Below are 20,323 nucleotides of genomic sequence, written 5' to 3'. Positions count from 1 at the left end.
TCAGAGGCGGTGGTACCTTTTGGTATGACCACCGAAGATGCGCTTTTGTAAAGCCTTCATTCAAAGTCGGGTCTCTATCGCTCGTATGCTCGACCCGTTTTGTGCCTATTGGGATGAGCAGACACTTTTTCCTGATTAACTTCCTGCAAAAGAAATCAGCTGACTCAGCAGCGAAGGGACCACGGCGCCGTGCCACAGATTGTCGGGTAATCCGAAGTACGGAACTCAACACGCCCCGGATATCTGGACCGTCTTCTGCCGACTCCGCGTGACCTCCGGTCGGCTTCCCGAGCACTGGCACTTGATTGAAAAATCTCGTACATCAGGTGAGGGAAGGTAAGCCCGGGCGATAAGCCCACCGAGCGCCGGATTCGAAATCCCGAAAGGGGTCTTTCTCCTCTTTTTTTTGCAGTGCTGCAGTGCTGCTACTTCTGCCGGATCACTATTGACAAGGATTCAATTTGCCAGTTAAGCGCCGGTGAAGCGCCAGACGGAACAGGATGAAGTTTCGCTTCACTCACAATGAGGATAATGATGGAAGAAGCCCATCAATTGCGGCCATCGCGTGGCTTTTCTCGAAAGCAAATAGAACAAGAAATATACAACCGGTGGTTTCGACCGGCGGCCCCAGAGCTTTCGCATGATTGCATGATGCAACCACGGAGCCCTGGTCCGAGTCCTGAGTGAAAAGCAAACTGTTGCAACAACGTTGCTCACCGGCCAAACCCCACGGAACGGATATCGGAGCAACGGATCGCCGTGGCTCGCTGGCCCCGGGCACGGACAGACTTTGAACCGGAAGGCAGATCAAACCGTAAATATTGGCTCGTTTTGAGGGTTAAGCTGACTACGAAATTGAATTACTGCGAACGGAGAAGCAGCACGGAAGCACTGTAGTGCGGGCTCAAGTACAGCTAGCTGATTGAGAAGCCACCGCTTAGTGGGCCGGTCCGAAAGAAATATGTATTTACCTTACAGTTCAAGGCCCGTCCCGGTGAAACACTTACAACGGACACCGGCCATACATTTCGAGCTCGAGCGCAGGATATGAAGAAACTATTTCATTTCATTTACTTTGATTTTCATTTATGCTCAGCGCAGCCGGAACCACCACCAAATAGCTATTACTTGAGTTTCTTTTTCTCTCAAGTACAGTCTCTTCAGTGGCTCATTGAGAATGATTGCCGGTTCATCCCCAACAAGATTGCACTCCTCTGGTGAGGATGTCCATTTTTTTTGAATGCCTGCACGGTGTCAATAAAGTGCTTTGCAGCAACATGCTCAAGTGGATTGCTTTACCGAGATAAGCCTTCATCAGGATTGATTTTCTTTGAAGCTAAGAAGTGGTGAATCCACTTGAATGATAAAATCAACATTACATAATCGAGTGCAGTGCCTTAAGCTTATGATCTTTGCCATACCTCAGAGTAGCTTTGATAATTCTCAAGGACTCAACGGTAATGAATTAGAAAAATATGTTCTCGATCAAGTAACCTGCCTAGCATTGCATGACTCCTTTGAAACCGATCCGGAGAGTAGAAAAGCGGTCCCAAAGAGGATTTCTGTTAATTCTCTTATACCCACCGGTTTTCCTTTCTACCAGATTGCTCTCATTTTACCGATTATATTGCGGGCTGGGTCTTGTGGTCTGCCATATTCGACATATTGAACCAGATTCATCGGATTCACCAAACGGGCACCGTGAAGAGTTACGCCAACCGCTTTGAAATTAATATCCTCGCTTTCGGGGGACGAAATCGCACGGCACGGCACGGCGGCCGTGGTTGACTGCCCCGTCGACACTGAGTTCGGGTTGGTTTCCGGCCAACCGTCGACCAAAAGGGGCGGTGTGCTGCAGTGTGAAAATGTAATTGACCGACTATTATGTCATGGCGCTCAAACGGAGCAATGGGCCGTTTTTGGCTTCGCTTTTCTTTTCGCTCGTTGCGAAAAGATAAATAAAATCGAGATAAAGCAAACAAACGAAGGACGAAAAGAAAACAAAGCAACACCCGACGACCGAACCCGACGAATCGACGAATTAGTGCTCAATTTCCGTTGCTGCCATTTTGCTGCGAGGCCGACCCGCGTGGAACGAACGCCACTGGGCCCTCCCGACGGCGACGTCGTCCTTTTTGTTCTATCTCTCTTTCTTTTGCACACATACTCACTTTTTCTCTCTCTACCTCTGTTTGCGCACTGTATTTATTTTCCAATTACGTTGTCAACCCTATGCCGAAAGACGATCGAAGCCGGAAAGATTTATCTGTGGAATTAAGTTGCCTTTTCGATGTTGCCTTCCCTGCTGCGGACCGTCTACGGAGATCTGGTCTACGCGTACGGAAGCAATCGATCGATGGTTTGAACAAACAATCTACTGTTTAAATAAAAGTGACACTAATGAACAATAATTAAACGCAAAACCAGGATTTGGTCGTTCGTTGCCGTCGATTAAAGATATGCTTTTTTTGTTTCTTTAAACAACTTTTTCAGTCGCTCTTTCATGCTGGCGATGAAACGCTTTCGAACGTAATGAATTGGAATTAATCTGCGAATCAGCCGTAGCACTCCCCAAAACATGTTATCTACGATCTTGTCCGAGGCGAGGAATAGATCAGTGACCGAATGCTTCTTTTTGGCTAGGTCGTCTCAAGAATCAAACGTAATCTACATATTCTGATCCAAGATAATGGAGACGTCTGGCCTGGTGGACGAGACAGAAGACAAAAGTAAAACAAAACGTCCAACTGTCCTTCAAAGTAATTAGCATCTAAAGTAAATTAACCTCGATAAAATTGGCCACGTCAAAAGGAAAATTTACTTACACAGACAAGACACAACTTCCAGATAGAAATCCTAGACGTATCTCTTGTGATCTTAAGCCGCTTTTATTTGGATAAGTATCAGCAGCAAGAAGAGTCCCTAACTGAGAGAAAACAAAGAATTTGTGAACATTTATCTACTCTCTGTTCGCGTCGCTCGTTGAAACACATTTTAAAGCATAATTCGGTACACTTTTAGGGAACGATTTTGTGTGCAAAAGTCGAACAAATTATGTTGATCTGAACTGAGATATAATCGATAGGATTACATACACAAAAATCTGAATCTAGCTGAACACGTGTCACACGTGCTGCTAGTTGCCTAGAATTTAATTGCCAATCCATTGGAACCTCATCTCAGGAATGGCAGTGGTGTTGCCATCTTAGCTTTTCCACTATCATATCATTTCAGTCTCGGACTACACTAATAATTCCGAAACCGAAGAAAATTCCACACCACCGCTATTGCTGCTCCTGCAGGGGAGGTTACATTCCGCCGCCTCGGCCGCCTGGTTATGTCGTTTGTGCCACTCGCAGACCAAATGGAATTTTTCCGTCCCACATTCCAGCACACATTCTCGGAGTGCGGTCATCTAGCCCTGAGCATGCCGGCGAGTGGATCCGATTATGCAAGCATGATACATAAATAACGCATGTTCCATGCTCGAGTGCTTCCCAGCTTCCCAACCCCAGATTCAATCGCGGGCGCGTCCTTCTCGGAACATTGAACAGTTGACGGCCAGGTGGATAGATTAAAACTCAGTTGGGTGAAGTAGTGTCCGCCGAAGAGTAGAAATGGATCAAATTAATCTTCTCGTAACTCGTGCAGCAGTGTTGAAATCATATCTTACATGTAACCGAATCGAACGTGTGTCGATTGCGCTTTACTATTATCCGCTGCAGGTCGGACTTCTTCCTCGTGTCGCAGTCTGTACGCCAGGGCACAGTGTCGCCGACATCGTACAACATCATCTTCAACGAGAGTGGCTTGACGTCTGATCAGCTGCAGGTGTACTCCAGCAAGCAGACGCTGCTGTACTACAATTGGTCTGGGGCCGTACGAGTGCCGGCAGTCTGCCAGTATGCTCATAAGCTGGCATTTTTGGTATCCCAGTTCATCAAACAGCAGCCTCACGAAGCGCTGGAACAGCGACTGTACTATCTGTAAGGTACAGATAAGGTCGCATTGGGCGCGTGGAGGCGAAAACGAAACAGCAAAGCCACAGGTGCCATCATTTTTACATTTTGATTCGTGTTTGCGTACTCAAAGAGTACTGACGCAATTTTTTTCCAGAAATATTTCCATATTTCGCGACTATTTTTAAAATTTCCACTTCACATTATTCCTTTTTTCCTAACCTGCGATTCGCTTCATTTCGCTTTTCCTCATATTCATTATATTCTGGTGCGTTACCGTACATTTAGCACTATAATCTCAGAACTCTGAAGTTAAGAGTTTCAAATTTATATATGTTTCCATTTTGCACACTATATAAGCTTTGATGATTATGATGAGAATTTAAGAATCATTTGAATTATTGTTGGTTACCGGGTACCAAAAACCTGCCTCATTGAACCGAACTGAGAATAAACATGAAGTATTTTTTTATATCAAACCAAACCTGTTTTCGGTTTCTTATAGTACATTCTTCTTTTTCACATCTGAATGCTCTCGTATTTATCGTTTTGGGATTACACGGTCTTCGAAATCATCCCGGAATGACGATTCGCTGTGTGGGTCTGTGGTTTAGGCATCAGATCGGAGCTATATAATATTACAAAATGGCTCCGTTCGTTTTTTGACGAAATGATGAGAAAAAACCGTATCGGCAGCGAAAGAGGTAACAAAACAAAAACAGGTATTGTCGGTGGTAGAAACCCAACCTTCAAAGAGGCTCGGAACCGAAAAAGATAAGATTCCAATTTCTATCCTTGGTTTTGCTTATTCGACCTTTTTCGTTGATCGTAAAAAGTTTTAGGCAGAGAGAAAACAGAAGAATTCGGGAAAGCAAACGGATAATTTACGACCTGGACACACTGGATCTGTCCATGCCCAGAAGAAGGAGGGTACGAAGAAACCGAGATTCAAGAGCATCCTCTCACAATCTTCCCAGATGTTTACCCGGTGCTTCGATATTTACTGTTGCGATGCTTCGATCCTAGGAAACATTACGCATTGTCCCTTCCAGTACTGTGCTGATCATGCGGTTGGGTTTTTTGGGCCTATAATGATATTCGTTTCGTTGGTTACAGTGGTGCCTTTGGTACACAAGTGGCGTCCGTGCCTCGCAGTGTGTGGGCCATCTGGGTACCATTATGTCCCTTTGGAAATCCCTTGCCGCGGCAATAAAGAAAAACGGTTCTTTTTTATGTGTTACCAATCGATACGTATTTATTTAACATTTTCAAACATTCGCAAACATGTTGTGAATAAACTTAGGCACCTAAACGCGGATAAAAATAGATAAACGACAAACGACGGAAAAGGGTAATTATATGGTTTTCTGTGTGTTATTGGTAGATTGGAGAGTGATCCCGCGGGGTTTGGTTGCGGTGGTCGTATGTCCATTTCATGAAGCAACATTTGCTTCTCGGATGGGACGCGGCGAAATGATGAGCCACCTTTTGTCGTCGATCCACCGACGGTTGGTGTTACGATTTGATATTTTGCCACGACGACCATCATCCCCGTGAGCAGGTGCTGGTTTTCCGTTTATGATTATGATACAATCTCTTACCTATTATGCTCTATTGACCGCGTAGCGCTTCCGGTGGTTTGGGCAGACCATCAAAAAATATTTCCAGCTGCTCTAGGCCGTTGATGAATCGAATGTTTCCGTGGAAATTATAACCTCTCCGTATTGACATGTTGAAGCCCAAGAAGAGTAAACGGTCGGTACTGATGTGCCTTAACGGCGGTACATACTTGTGGATGCTTCACGGAACATTCCAGAACATGCCGGGCAGACACTACAGTTATACTTGTATGTACATAGATTTGGATAACATGCGTTTCGTGTGTGGCAAATAAGGTTGCGTGTGGGGATCCCTTTTTTTGGATGAACAGAGCCTGTTTTCCGAACAACATCCCATACATGTGCCGGAGTCCGGAAAAAGGTTGATTGTAGAACAAGCTACGCTTACTACCACGTCTTGCCGCCCCGTTGCCGGAATGATCTTCGTGCTCTGGACGGGGCGGATCCAGCGGAAATTATGGTTAAAAACTAGCAAATACACTCGTCCCGTCACTGCGCTGCTAAGGCGTGACGCGTTACACTGCAGCCACTCGGAAGCACTAAGGACAGACGCATCACGCGACCCTACGATCTAAGATATGGCCAAAAAACAAATATAAATTCCCCGGCGTGGACAGAAAGTGACGTGTCGGTGTCGGGTGCGGCGCGTCCCGGATCGGTTCCTGCTCACCTGCGATTCTGTCCGGTGCATCCAGTATTTTATCGAACAAAAAAGAAAACTAAATAACCAAATGGACAAACGGGCTTGTTAATCGCTAACCTCGCTAACTAAACTAAAGTGTAATGCCTTCGGGAGCGCGGAGCGGATCACGTACGTCCTGCGTCCTCCCGAGATACGTCCGGTCGATTCGGGTTCCTGCTCCGGCTGGAGCTAAAATTTACCGCTCGGATGTTTGGCCTGGTTCTTGATCGAGGTAATGCTGACGGACACTTTGTTGTTGCTGACCAGATGATGGTTGTTGTTGTTGTTGTGTTGATGGTGGTTGTGGTGACCGTTGGTGGTGACTGGTGATGGTGATGATGCGTGGTGGTTCTGCTGAAACTGCGGAGACGCACCCCCGTTCGTGGTTGTTGGGCTTGCCGAGGCCGGTGGCGGCGGTGATCGTCCTCCGTTCGCGTCGTGGTAACCGAACTTGGAGCCGGCCGCCGAGTTGAACACCGGAATCCGGGGGGAAGCCCGATCGTCTGAAAAGTAGAAGTAACGGGAAATGCAAAGGAAAGCTGATCGGATACGTCACCAGGAAGTCCGTTGAAACGTCGGATAATCGAGAAATGAGGATGAAATGAGGCGTGGCAACGCGCGCCGGGATCAGCTAGTTGGAAATAGAAAAAATAAGACATCAACAGGACTAGTATTGCTGGATACGGAAAAGGCATTCGACTCCATCTGGCATAGTGGTCTAATATACAAATTAATCCAAACAAAGTTTCCCAAACAAATCATAAATACTATACAATCGTTCCTCTCCAATAGAAAAAACACCGTACACATCGGAAATGCAAAATCGACAGTATTCACACCAACTGCAGGAGTTCCTCAAGGGAGTGTCCTATCTCCAATCCTGTTTAATATATACATCTCGGACATCCCCAGAGCTCAAAACTGCACACAGTATCTATACGCGGACGACTATGCCATCAGCACCGTAGGGAAATCCCCAAACAGTATCACGAACAAACTAAATGGAGCACTCCAAAAATACTCCAACTATTGCAATACATGGAAACTTAAAATTAACAACACAAAATCTGAGGCCATCTACTTTACAAGATGCACAAGCCAACGCCGTATCCCAAGCCGTTGCCCAATAATTAACAACACCGAAATTCAATGGAAACAATCAGTAAAATATTTAGGAGTACTCCTTGATAAGCGTCTAACCTTCCAAACGCATATCGAAAATATAGGGCTCAAATGTGAAAAAATATTCAGAAGCACTTACTGCTTCATCAACAGAAGATCCAAATTGTCAATAAGAAACCAAATCCTTATCTACAAATCGCTAATCAGACCAATCATGTCATACGCAGCCCCCATCTGGTCCAGCTGCGCTCAAACACACTTACAAAAACTTCAAACAATCCAGAACAAATTTCTTAAAACCATCCTCAACCTACCTCCATGGCACAGAACAACAGAAATTCACAAAATGAGCAACATCCCCACTTTCCACCAACACGTTGCAAAGTTGTCACAAAATTTCCATCAGACAATAGAAGAGGCCAGTAAATAGAACACACAACTACCCAACCTGCTCAACCAAATGTAAATTAGCTAGGATATAAGTCTAAATAGTCTAGGCCCAATAGTCTTAAGTTTAGATAAGGAATAATTAAGTTATGTTTAAGTTATTTTAAGACCAACCAGCGCAGGTTTTTTCTTGCAAATTTTTCCTGCATCTACGTCTCCAGCCACCGACAAAGGTCGAATAACGATAAATACGTTACCACCAGATTAGGTTGTAAATTTATATGACAATGAGGAAAAGAAAATCTGTACCCATTAAGAGCCATTTGGCAAACCACTATTGTAAACTACCATATCAAACATGCAAAATATACTACTATACTATACTATACTGATGTTGAACCGACCCTCACGGGAACGGCAAACTTTTTGACTGATGGCTGACGGCCCGTAATGAAGAAGGTTGTAAAGAGGTGAGCGGTTCCATCTTCCATAATTTCAAATGAAAAAATAAAACTTTTATTTCCCGAGTTGATTATATTTTGTCGAAACTTTGTTATAGATTCAAATTAACATTCGCAATGCCAGCGTTGGGGAATGCAACGCCACTCTGGGCGAGATATCGCTCAAATTCTGTTATTTGAAAACAGTCTTTAAAGTAAGAGACTCGATGTGGATGCATAAAAATTGTGAACTCAAATATACATTACGATCCTAACTAAATAAGTTCAAAGCATAGAATATCGGTTACCCAATACGATTCGACTAGAGAATCCTCCGGGTAACGCCACACAACAATGGCAGCGATCCCCGCACATTATCGGGAACAAACGGCCCGATTAGCATGCGGTCGGTCATGGCATCGTGTCTGACGGTGTGGTCAATTGAAGGGAGATTATTAAAATCACAAAGTGCTGTGCAAATATTAACAACATGCAAATACGACCCTTGCTGGGACCGATATGTCTACGGCACAGCAGCATCGCATCGCCGTTGGCAATCGATCCTTTATCGACGAGTCTCCAGTGCACCTGTGAGTCCACACACCACTCGATGGAGCGGAAAAGCAACTATGGAATTTAAACAAAAACCCCCCAGTCGACCCAGGACGAAGGCTGCTGTCGGGAGCATGAGAGTAGAAATCAGCAAACTTACCATGCCCAGCATAGGATGGACACCGCAACGGTCTTTTGCAGTGCTTGTAAAGCTCGAAAGGGGTGCATCAATGCCATGAACTCTGCCGTCACTTTCATGGCGATAAATAGAGCAGAAATTTCTTCTTTAACGTTTCTTTAAACGGCTTCTCTTTACAAAGTGTTACAAAGTGCGTCCGAAGGCATTGAAAAAAATCAATGTCTAGCAGATGAAAACCGAATGGATGTGTTGCGTGAGTTGACGCAATTTGCACCGCGTTCGGATTTAATGTGCCTTCATCGATTCCCGACACCCCCCTACGACATCCCCCTTCGGCCACCGTGCAGTTCCAGTTCTGGTCGCTTTTTCCCTTGCCGCCAGGGCACATTAAAATCAGCACTCGCGAGCAAATCAACATCCGTGCGCTATCGGGGTCGGATGATCAGCATCGGATTAGGTAGGTGGCACTTCATGAACAATGTGGGGACGACAAAAATGACCGGCCATCCGTCGACGAAAAACGATGGGCGAAACGATTGTTATGCGTTTCCGTTTCCGCTTCGATTATCGCCCATCGCCGATATCGTCTCCATTCGTCAGCAGCATTCACGGCAAGCCGTAAGCTACGACGAAACTGACTTGTCGAACGATCAGTGATGGGACAAAAAAGCGGGCAGAACCAGAACCTAGCATTTGCCTATCAAAGCAAGAAAACCGGAAACGTGTGCTCGAATTCAATGCTTGCCCACCGCTTGTTCCAGATGCCAGTAATTCCTCTTTGTCACCGGGGCCGTTATTCTTGCGATTAACCAGCGACAAGGCGCGGTTTAGCGACATTTTTGTAACATTTCTCGATAACAACCTACAAAATTAGAAAGCTAATGTTAAACATGATTTGAGCAATAGAAGAACTTTTTTCATCCGCGGTTCAACCAACCAATAAAAGACTCACCCCGGAGATGTACTGGGAGCACTTGCTTCGCGTTCCAATTTGTAGAACACGTTTTTTGATGAATAATCTGGAATCCAGAACCCTCGCTCCCTTTTTCTTGTCTCTTTCAAGCCGTTTTTTTGCCGCTGAAATATTTACCGAAACACACCTCGCGAAACCAGCTCCTGAGGGGATCAGTGAGCTTCCAACCGTGAACATGCCAGGCCCCTAGCGGCGCAGCTGAAACTTGTGATCCTCTATCACGCCGACCAAAAGACACAAACCTAGGAAATCCTCGAGAATATCCGGCGGAATAAGTTTCTCGGTTGGGTGGCTGGCTGGCTGGCTGGCTGGTTGGTGGGTTTCTGGTGCCATGCATGTTGAACCATAAATAGGGGAGTCAGTTTTTTTATTGCTGCTTGCTGCTGCAGGGCCACCGACACCGACACCGACCGACGAGAATCAGCATCTCAGCACTCGGCAACGCATAAAGCAGCGTGTGTACCGAGAAGCTGTGCCGTCCGATCCTCGGATCCTTCTTCATTGCGTTATTATGATGGTACCATAAATCATTTACGAAACTTATTTCGAAATCTCTTCTCGCTGGCTCCGCTGTTTTATGTTGTCTTGTCATCACGCTGCTGGCCGGTGTTTGCGAGGCGTTCGCCGGCCGTGTGTGTGTGTGTCCACACAGCTTTATTGCATTGCTCATTGCATCTAAATGAAATTCATTCTTATGAATTTCACAGCCCCTTACATTACGATTTCATTCGGTTCGTCGGCCCAGATTCTCAGTTTCTTCGCCTGTTTACGAACGGATCATGTGTGGGCATACATCCCGGATTCAGTTCCACTTATTCCACTACATTATTTCTACCATCACGCTTCCGAATGTTTACCGGTTCCTTCTGTGCCGCCCATTCTGAAAAAGGGTTCTTTTTCGCTAGGCGGTTCAGTGTAGAAGCAGCATTGAAACCATTTAGTTGTCATCGAGTGCGGCCATAATGGTCCACCGCGCCCGACTGCCATTCTATTTATCTTAATTGACAATGGATGTTTTACATCAACAGCGCTCGAACACTACGGACACCGAGAACTAGCTTGCACAAGGACTAAAAAATCCGGACCCCCCAAAACCAACGGGGCCACTTGCAGTGAAACAGAGCCAAAAAGGAAGACGCGAAAAGAGGTAGCGTTCCCCAAGGCGAGATGTAACATCAACGTCTATCGGAGCGCTCGGATGCCGGAGGCGTGTAGCTCAATTTGATGCTTTTACGCTCGTAAATGTTCCCCAATTTCGCCAGTTTTCGTGTCTAGCCCGTCTCTCTGTACGTCTTCTAAAGTGGCTTAAAGTTCCAAGGGTGAACGAATAGAATGATAGGGACAGTTACGAAGACATTTTTTTAACTTTCTTTTTGGAATACCCGAAGCATACTGGGAACTCCACGTGACGTGTCCACAGATTTGGAGTTGGTGTTTAGGTTTAAAGATAAAAAAACGATATCAAAGTGCTATGCGTTCGGAGCAAAAACTAAAATTGGAAGGCATTCATATTAATGGAATGGTTCTAAAAGCCTCCAGAAAGTAGCCACACCAGGCACCAACGGGGCTCTTCCGAATGGTTTCTCAATTCATACGTGTCAGCACGACAGAATCACATGCACCCCGTACTGCTCGAGAAAAGAATGGAAAAAACATTAACTCTAACTCCTTACAACTCCATAAAGGGTCTTGTTACAGATCGCCCGTTATCTTATCGTTTTGCCGTGTGGCTGTGTCTGAACCCAAAGCCCAACGGGCTAAGCTTTGTTTCGTTCCCGAACCCGAGGCCGTGGGCTGTGAAAAATAGGAAAAGCTCCGGAAAGAAAAGAACTAAAAATACATTACATTTTTCACCCTTCAACTGCAAGCGTGGCCAAAGCCGGAGCCCGCCCAGCTGCGTGTACCGCAGCACAACGCCATCATAACTCACATTTTCTTCTGGTCCAGCTCAGGTCGCTTCCGATCGACCGTCCTCAATGTGACCGACCTTGGCTTGGTGAATTAAGTCACCGACTGAGGAGCAATCTGGCCTTCCTCACGCCTCGTTGCCTTGATTTTGTTGATTATGCTACGGCTCACGCCTTCAGACGGGACGGGACGCCTTCGTGGGTACTTTATGCTATGCGAACCAATCTCAGCCATCCCGTGCAGATGCCGGTTGGTGGTACCCAGTGAAAAGGGAATAAAACCCTTCCATTACAGCATTCAATCGGTACAGCTTCATCGGCAGCTTATCACGGCAGCAATCGCCGGCTCGCACGCAGGGATCGCAAACGAGTTGCGCCGTGATCGTAACCGTAACCGGAATTGCGTACAATTATTTTAACATCCCACCCTACGGGATCGTAGTTTGAAGTCAGAAAAAACGTGACCGAGCTCCAATTTATCAATAATGGTGGCGGCAATGATTACCTCTTTCAAAGACTCTTTCCACCGAAACGCCGAACTGCCGAACCTAAAACATCAAAAACTACCGATTTCTAGATTAGCACCCACCCAGTGGGGGGTGGTTGACCGGTTTATTTGTGCTACAATTGCCAAAAGATGCGAAAGGCACAGGCGTTTTAATCAGTGGACCGGGTTCTTGCCTAGCCAACACTGAAAAACCAGAGCTTCACAGTACCCGGAAGGTCTAACACACGCGAAGCCATTTTATGTGGCTTTAGCCAGCTGGTTTCGTGATAAAAACCGGCCCGGCGCCAAGCGGCCACGTAAGCCATTCCTTGAGGCAGCTCCGGGGTGTAAAAGGGTTAAAAGGGAAACGTCCCGTTCAAGAGCACAACCGGCAAATGTAAACCCGGAGCACCCGGAGCCGAGAGAGCCGAGGCCTTCCGAGAACCGCATGTTGCCGCAAAGTTAAATCAAAAGCACAGGGCACAGATTGATTGACTGAAGCCGCTCTGATGCCTCCGCTCTGTTCCGGGAAAAAGGAACCCCATTGAGCAGCAGCGAATGAACATGCCAACGGTGTGTTTGGGTGAGTATTTTTTAAATCCCATTTCAATCGTCCTTCCGTTGGCGGAATTGGCTATTCTGTGAAACAGCTTCACTTGTCGTGATTTGAACGCAGATGGTATATTAAAGTAGATGAAAACAGTAACTAGGAATAGGTTTTATCAGTTTTAACGTTCCGATGAATTTTCAGTTATTTAACTCGACTCAGCCAGAACCCAAAGACCTACAAACCATATCCTTCTGCTCAATCCCGAGACCATTCGACAGCCCACAGAACTATCCATCCCGTCCCGCAGGAGCCCGTTAAAGTCTTTACTGTCGCAGCTGTTTCCTTATGGCGGGGCACCCCCTTTGCATGGGTCACGGGACGAAAAGGTTATGCAGGACGTAGACCGGCCATAAAAATAGCTCTTTACTGCGAGAAACCCGCCCGTAGCCGACCGAGCGCGTTAACGAAGCGGAGTTTTGCAGAAAATTTAAAAAGACAACCTCCACCCGGTGTCTATTAGATCGGAATGAGATTTCATATTTATTAAGCTGTAAAACAAGATCGTTCGACACGCACTACCGGCACGGTTGCGCTAGTTTTGCACCATCTGCGCTGAAATTAAATTCAAGCGGACTCCTTCAAATGGACGCGAGATTGTTGAGTGGAAGAAATAAAAAACTAACGTGAATGTAGTGCCCCAGAAGGATGTTCGAGATCCCGGATTTTTTTGTTTTGTTTCCAAACAATTTGAATTTAAAGCCATCGGGGTGAAGCGGTGTTGGGTGACCCGAATTCCGGAATGTTACCAATTTAGTTCGCACCCCATATCCCAAGGGGTCCGAGTGTTCCGGGTTAGCAACCGGACGCCCGGGCCAAAAAGGTTGCAATTTTAATTTCCATTTAGTGGTAACTGGAATTAAACCGAGGGGCGTCAGACCGGCCGGCCACAACAAACCCCGGAAAACCCCGGAAGTATCGTTTCGGCATAGAAGCACGTAGGCACATCAGCCCCCAAATCGATACCACCACACGTGCAGCTTCATTATTCGTAATCCACCGGCCGGCCGGCCGGCAGTGGCGGCGGTTCCACCGAAAAAGCCACCATGACAACATAATGGCACACAAATGAGTGCGCTAATTATGCTTTTAAATCTTTTAAATCATCAACCAACGCACCAACCGCGCGGTTCCCGAGTTGCTGCCAAAATACTACCTCGCTGTCGTGTGTATCCGTGGGGGTCCCTGCAGCGGCCCGACGTTCTGCCAAAACCATGCTAAGCCGCGTGACACCGTGGATGGCAAATTATCGGAACGCCGCAAATTAAGCGCTTACGTGTATAGTGGTGCCGCCGCCCGGGGATGAAGGGATGCACTTACTTACGGTACCATCCCGCCGAAGGCAAGGTTAGCTAAAGACTGCTTGCCACGAAACGCGCGCGGAACAAATGAAAGGCAGTTGCTGAAAAGATCATAATTAGCCCCAAACAGAGATTATACGGAACGACGGAAAGCGTGCCTTGATATGTTAACAAATCATGTAAAATAGTGTGCATAACTCATACATCCGAGTCAAGCGGCAGAGAGATGAGACCGGAACCGGAAAAACTGTGTGGAGTTGTGCATAAATCATGCAGACCACAGCGAGGTTGGTCTGTGAAGGATGTGGCCAATCCTGCTTTTTTTTCCTAGTTATGAAACGTTGCATTTGACATTTCTGGAACGACATCACCCGGTGCCATCATTTGGGCCAAAGATTTCATTTCATATTAGCCTTACGGTAGCTTAGTAATCCCGTTGGACTTTTTGGAACAAGAATCTCTTGATTCGGGGTCTGGGTTACTAGAATATTGTTCATTCAATTCCTCATAGATGCACCAATCCTGTACCTTTTCTAGTTTCACGAAGGGCATCGAAAAATGCATAAATTGACAGACGAAAACGAGTTTCAATGCAGTTCTGCACTGAGCATAAATTTGTTTCCTGTTGAACTCGAGGGCACAGAAGAAAGCTGATCACTTGCCTCAGCGCACAGACTCCGATTGTAATTTTGCAATAATTTGTGATCTCATCGGATGCTCGGGAAATGGAGCTACGATCTTATCGTTACCAGCCCCGCATGTAATCAATACTCGGTGAGACAATCCAATCTAACGCTTACGTCTGGACGAATGAGCAACACTACAGCGCCGGCTTCTTGCCATCTGACGGCCCGGATAATATGGATTGGAGCAGTATCGAGCTACGTACCCCGTCTGTCTGGTTCAATTACTGTGCTACACACTACACGTGCCAGCTTAATCTCAAACGCAACGAACGCTACCCTAACTCAATTTAAAGTGCCAAAGTTTATGATGTGCACTAGTTGAGACTATGCATAGAAATGTTCTAGTCAGTAATCTCCATTTATGCTCCATTTTGAAGGGTACCACTATGTTAACAACTCATACCTCATTCCCAACATTACTGTCCTATTCTAGTCAACGCAGCAATGGAGGCAGCCATCAAACAGCCCATGATGCTTATGCTATCGGTCGCAAAATGAAAACATAACATTTTCCACCGAGCGAAACAGCGCACAAAGACAACTTCTGACAAAACACGCTACAAATAAAATCTCGGCCGATCGGCTTAAACCGGGCCACCGCTGCTGAAATCTGGGCCCAGACCGGCGAGGGCGCACGGATGTGAACGACGCCCGTTGATGGGCCCGTGAAGTGAGTACGAATACGGGTAAACGGCAGTAAATATGAGGCTTACTATTCGTCACAAAACTATGGTCGGAATAGAAGGAGAGCAAAAAAAAACCCCACACACTTCCCCACACGCTCATGGAAAGTACATTGCACCACCACCGTACATCGGACAGCAGCAGTCCTGGTATTACTGGGCTCGGTGGTGGCAATGGCTTATGCAGGCCTGGTTCCAGGCAATACGATTTCGAGTAGCGACCGCCAGTGATGGCGAACGTTGCTCGGTACGTTGGATGTAGCATGGCAAAACGGGAAAAACGACAGTCAATAGGGTGCTCTTCAACCGGCCGCAGAGGTTTGCCGGAACTGATACCGCGCGGAAGTAACTTCGAGCGCCGTAATGCGCAAAACAGTACTCGGCTCGGTATTCAAATGAGAGCAGAGAATAACGTCTATTGTACCAAACTCAAGCTTTTCATACTGTCAATATATTCAAGGGGGGGCTGCTCCCTAGCAGACGCAGACGGAGTGGTTATCTATGGACGGCAGTTGTTTTGCTTTGCCGCACGAGTCCTTCCGTCCCACCGTCGTCACAGCCCTCGTCGCCGTCGTCGATGTGAATGTGATGAATAAAATTCCCAGATAAACAAACGCACATTAAATAACACGCGACCGGTTCCGGGGCCGGACGAGCGCATCGTTCAATCCGTCGCTGAGCCGGCGTCCTGGTGTCCTTACGTGAGTTTTAATTCCTTTTTTTACGTTCACTAAAATCCTCGACTTTCGTTCCGGGGGTGTCTTGGTGATAAAATGCAGGGTATCCAAATTGAGTTAAGAATTAAGTTAAGTGACAAAACATTCCGAATTACAAATCAAGTTCAAGCACCTGACGCAAACGCTGACCGGGCTTTACGTAACTGAGATTTTGGCACGTTTTAATCCCCAAAACAAAACTGGGACGGGGGCCTTCCTTTGCAGTTTAGTGACTCGTTCCTGAGTTCTTTCGGTGCCGAAACTAAAAAGACAATAAAATCAGGAAAAATCAAATTGAAGCTCAGCAGACGGGTACACTGTTGCCCGGGTATCGTCCACTATAAATCCCGGGACGTGGACAATGTACCATCTCTGATGTACGTCTCGTCTCGGTTGGAACCGCCGGTAAGCACTTTCCCGGAACCGGAGCCCACTCAATCCATTGCGAGCCTCTTTGATCGCACTCGTACTCGTTACTCGGATCCGCCGGAGACGGGACGATGCGGACTGGGCGAACAAAAAAACACACACCCCGAGCCAAGGCTGTGTTTGATGTGAAAACGGAATCAATTAACCCATCGTCGAATTGACACCGAATTGAAACACTCACTCGAGGCGTCGAGTTGGTTACCGCACTGCAATGTCCTCGATGCCGTGTTCCGTCACACAGTGTCCACACGGATGGTGGCCATCAGATGGTGCCATCTTTTTAAGTAACATCCGGACACGGTCCGGATGCGTCACCCTGTGGTCGAAAGATGATCAAAGTGAGCCCCACAAACGACGGAGGGCACGAATTAAAAGAAAGATCCTTTTATTTCGGATGACGGAATTGACGGAAGCAATTGGTTGGTTGCCAACGGTTGGTACTATTTGGGCCACAGATGGCTTCGAGCTTCGTAAATGTAATTTAATACCTTTCAGCGGGATACTTTTGAGTGGCTACATTTTTGTGAATAGATTACTTCTATCCGTTACGCGATAATTTAAAAAAATTCGTAGTAAATAAAGTAGCATTAAAGGCTCATAAGACAATAAATTAAAAAGCAAATCTTTTAATTAAGAAATGAGAAGTCCGATTATTGATCAACCCGGCTTGGGGTTGAAAAACAACACAAACCGACGGGCACTAGCAAAGACTGGACCACAATGGAGGGCAGCGAACGGATTGATGAGCCCCGTACAACAGGCACTATTATTACATCTTGAGGGTGCGGTACATTAAGTACAATCTGCTCGAATCATGAAATCCTTGTCGATAGAGGCAGCCCAGCATCCTGACGCGGCCCCCTTCACCAAGACGTGCAGCTTGTCAGTCAAGAGTGCAGTGATGTGCAGAGCGGCAGCAACCGGCTTCCGGATCAAACGGTTCCGGATCAAACTTCAGCTCGCATCAGACTGATGCGAGACTGTCAAGATGCAGAACGATACTGACAACCCACCCAACCCTGGCAACTCCCGGCTCTCTGCGACTCCTGGCCTGGGACTTCTGGATGGTAGCAAATGCAGTACCGGCATCCGGCGTGCTTGCCGGATGCCAGGCATCTTATTAATTATTGCCAAGTATGGCACTTCAGCAACCGAGCAAACGAGCAGTGAATTGAAGCCCATAAAATACGACATGAAACAAGCAGATAAATCAACTCGTCCCCGGCACCGGGCGTGTTCCACCCCGGTGTAGCGTGACGAGCTGCCAGGGTACGTGATGGAAATTTGGAAAATTGAATAGTTTTCGCCACCGAACACGATGGGCGGCATGGCCTTGCCTTTTGAGAGCCGGAACTGAAGTTGGCAATATGATAAGACTTTGGGTAATGAATTCGCCACTTTCGTGTCGAATACCAATTACGCCGGTGCATATGTTGCAGTGAATTTATTAGTCTTTTGCGCAGCATTTCCGCAGCCATGTGAATCTGTTTTTACAAATCAGCACACCTACGAGTATCCTGAATAAAATTTACTCTAAAATGGCAATCGGAAAAGAAAGAGTTTTCCACAGCACAGCAATCATTACGCTACTCATATGGCACCGTTGAATGTTGGAGTAGAGTAATGTTGGCCGACCGGGTATTTCTAGCATATTTGGCCAAAAGTCTATCACAATATCATCAAAGCCAAATCGCTAATTCACCGGTCGTCCCCGGGTGGTGGGGAGGAAAGTAAAGTATCACCAGAAACATTAGTGTCACTGGCGCTCGCGGATGCTGATTTTATTCAAACCGGGCCAGTTATGCATTTATAGTGCATCCTATTCATTACCGGTTCATTGCTGCACTAACGAACTCAAATGATGCGCCCGAGTGGTGCTCGCTGTAGCCGAAAGCAATCAGGATGTGTGTAGGAAAGGTTCGAACTTTCGGAACATTGCTCCCGCACGTTAATGGACTCGCGACTCGCAACGTCCTCGAAACACGCCGTCTGTCGCGGTTCGGACCGAAGTCACTCGGCCCCACGGCAAAGTAGACATCGAATCAAATGTTTCATCGCAAACCGCGGCAGAGTAATACCGGGACCGTGTGTTGTTGGGAAATAGTTGTCAATACTTTGGTAATTTGCATAATTTCGCTGCCGCCATGGCCAGTAGGTCACACGTAGGGATAGTTCGAATCGTTGTTAGAGCATTTCGACAACTCATAATTTGTAGATAAATAACTTAATGGCGGGAGTAGATCAACATTAACGGGCGACAAAAAGGGTAGAGTATTGCAGAATAATGACAGCAAAACAGTCGCAATGAATCTAAAGAGAATCTCTGTTCAAGCATGAGATTCACTTCGGAGAGGCTTTCACTTCGGAGCCTTCAACAAAACTTTCTTCATGGCACCTTTTTCAAACACGCCACCGCCAGACAGTACTCCGTAGAAGTATTAGCGGCTCGTTTGACGAATGAGCAAACTTCAAACGCCATTCAAGGTTCGTGAAATTTCACATCCGGCTCGTGAAATTCGCTTTTCCTGCGCACATCCGACTGAAAGTGAAGTTTTGCTCTGGCTGAGCGGCATCCGACAGTCGATAACTGCAGCCTGGAATTCCTGTAAGCCATCGTTTGCGGAACTGATGATGCTCCCATCGGTGCCACCAGACCAGTGTGTGCTTTTCTCCGCTTCTCCAGGTGCCAAAGTACAACTTTTAATCTATCAATCATTTAATTAAAGCCAAACTTGCACGGCAAACACCTGCCGACCCGATCCCGTTCCGCTTCCGATGATGAATCGGCAATTTGTCAATTTGTGAAAGTGGTCTACTCGGCGCACACCCCGCTTCCCATGGTGTCCGTCCGGCTGTGCGGGAACCACTTTGAGCTAGGGGCTTCAAGAGTTCGCACAACCCGAAATCCGTGCCGATTGATGAGTGCAGCAATGCGTTGCTTTAAAACTCTTCCGAAAACTCATTAAAACCATTATTTTCCGACCGTCGGCGTTGTGGTGGGCCGGACGGACGGTTTTGGGGGGCGGGTGTAAAACTTTTCAGCCCCTCCGGGAGCGAATCCTAAGCACCATTTTCGAAAATATACCCTTTGTTTTGTGTACCCCGGAACCCGGAGCCCCGAAAACCGTTGGAAATTATCTCATTAAGTGATAATTATTCCGCACCATAAAATATGAAACAGTTGCACTGGTGTGTGTGCGTGTGTGTGTTTGAGTGGGCCTCCAAAAACGGACCCTCGGCCGCGGAGTGATAAATTAAAAACAAATAAAACCATCATTAAATTACAGTGTAACCTACGGCTTTTCTGCACTGCAAAATCCCCGATCCGGAACCGGCCAGAGATAGCACGATAGAGCGGTCGCAGGGTAAGGACCCGGAGGGCCACAGTTTATGGTGGCCGGGAAGTTTAGCTGCCAATCCGATCCCCACTGTGGGCCGTCAGGATGCGGCCGCTTACGTCGGGTCCGGATCAAGGGAAGCGACTTTTAACCGACCACTGCCGAGCCGGTGGTCACAAAACTTTCCAACCACGTGGGGGCGGCGTGTGGGGTGGCCACTACAATTAAACTTATCCAGACCTGGCCACACACACACGCACGTGGATTTTATGCATTCCAGAAAGCCTTCCGTTTTT

This window comes from Anopheles cruzii, chromosome 2, assembly GCF_943734635.1.
Source record: "Anopheles cruzii chromosome 2, idAnoCruzAS_RS32_06, whole genome shotgun sequence".
In the NCBI taxonomy this organism is placed as follows: Eukaryota; Metazoa; Arthropoda; class Insecta; order Diptera; family Culicidae; genus Anopheles; species Anopheles cruzii.
This window is presented reverse-complemented; position numbering follows the sequence as displayed.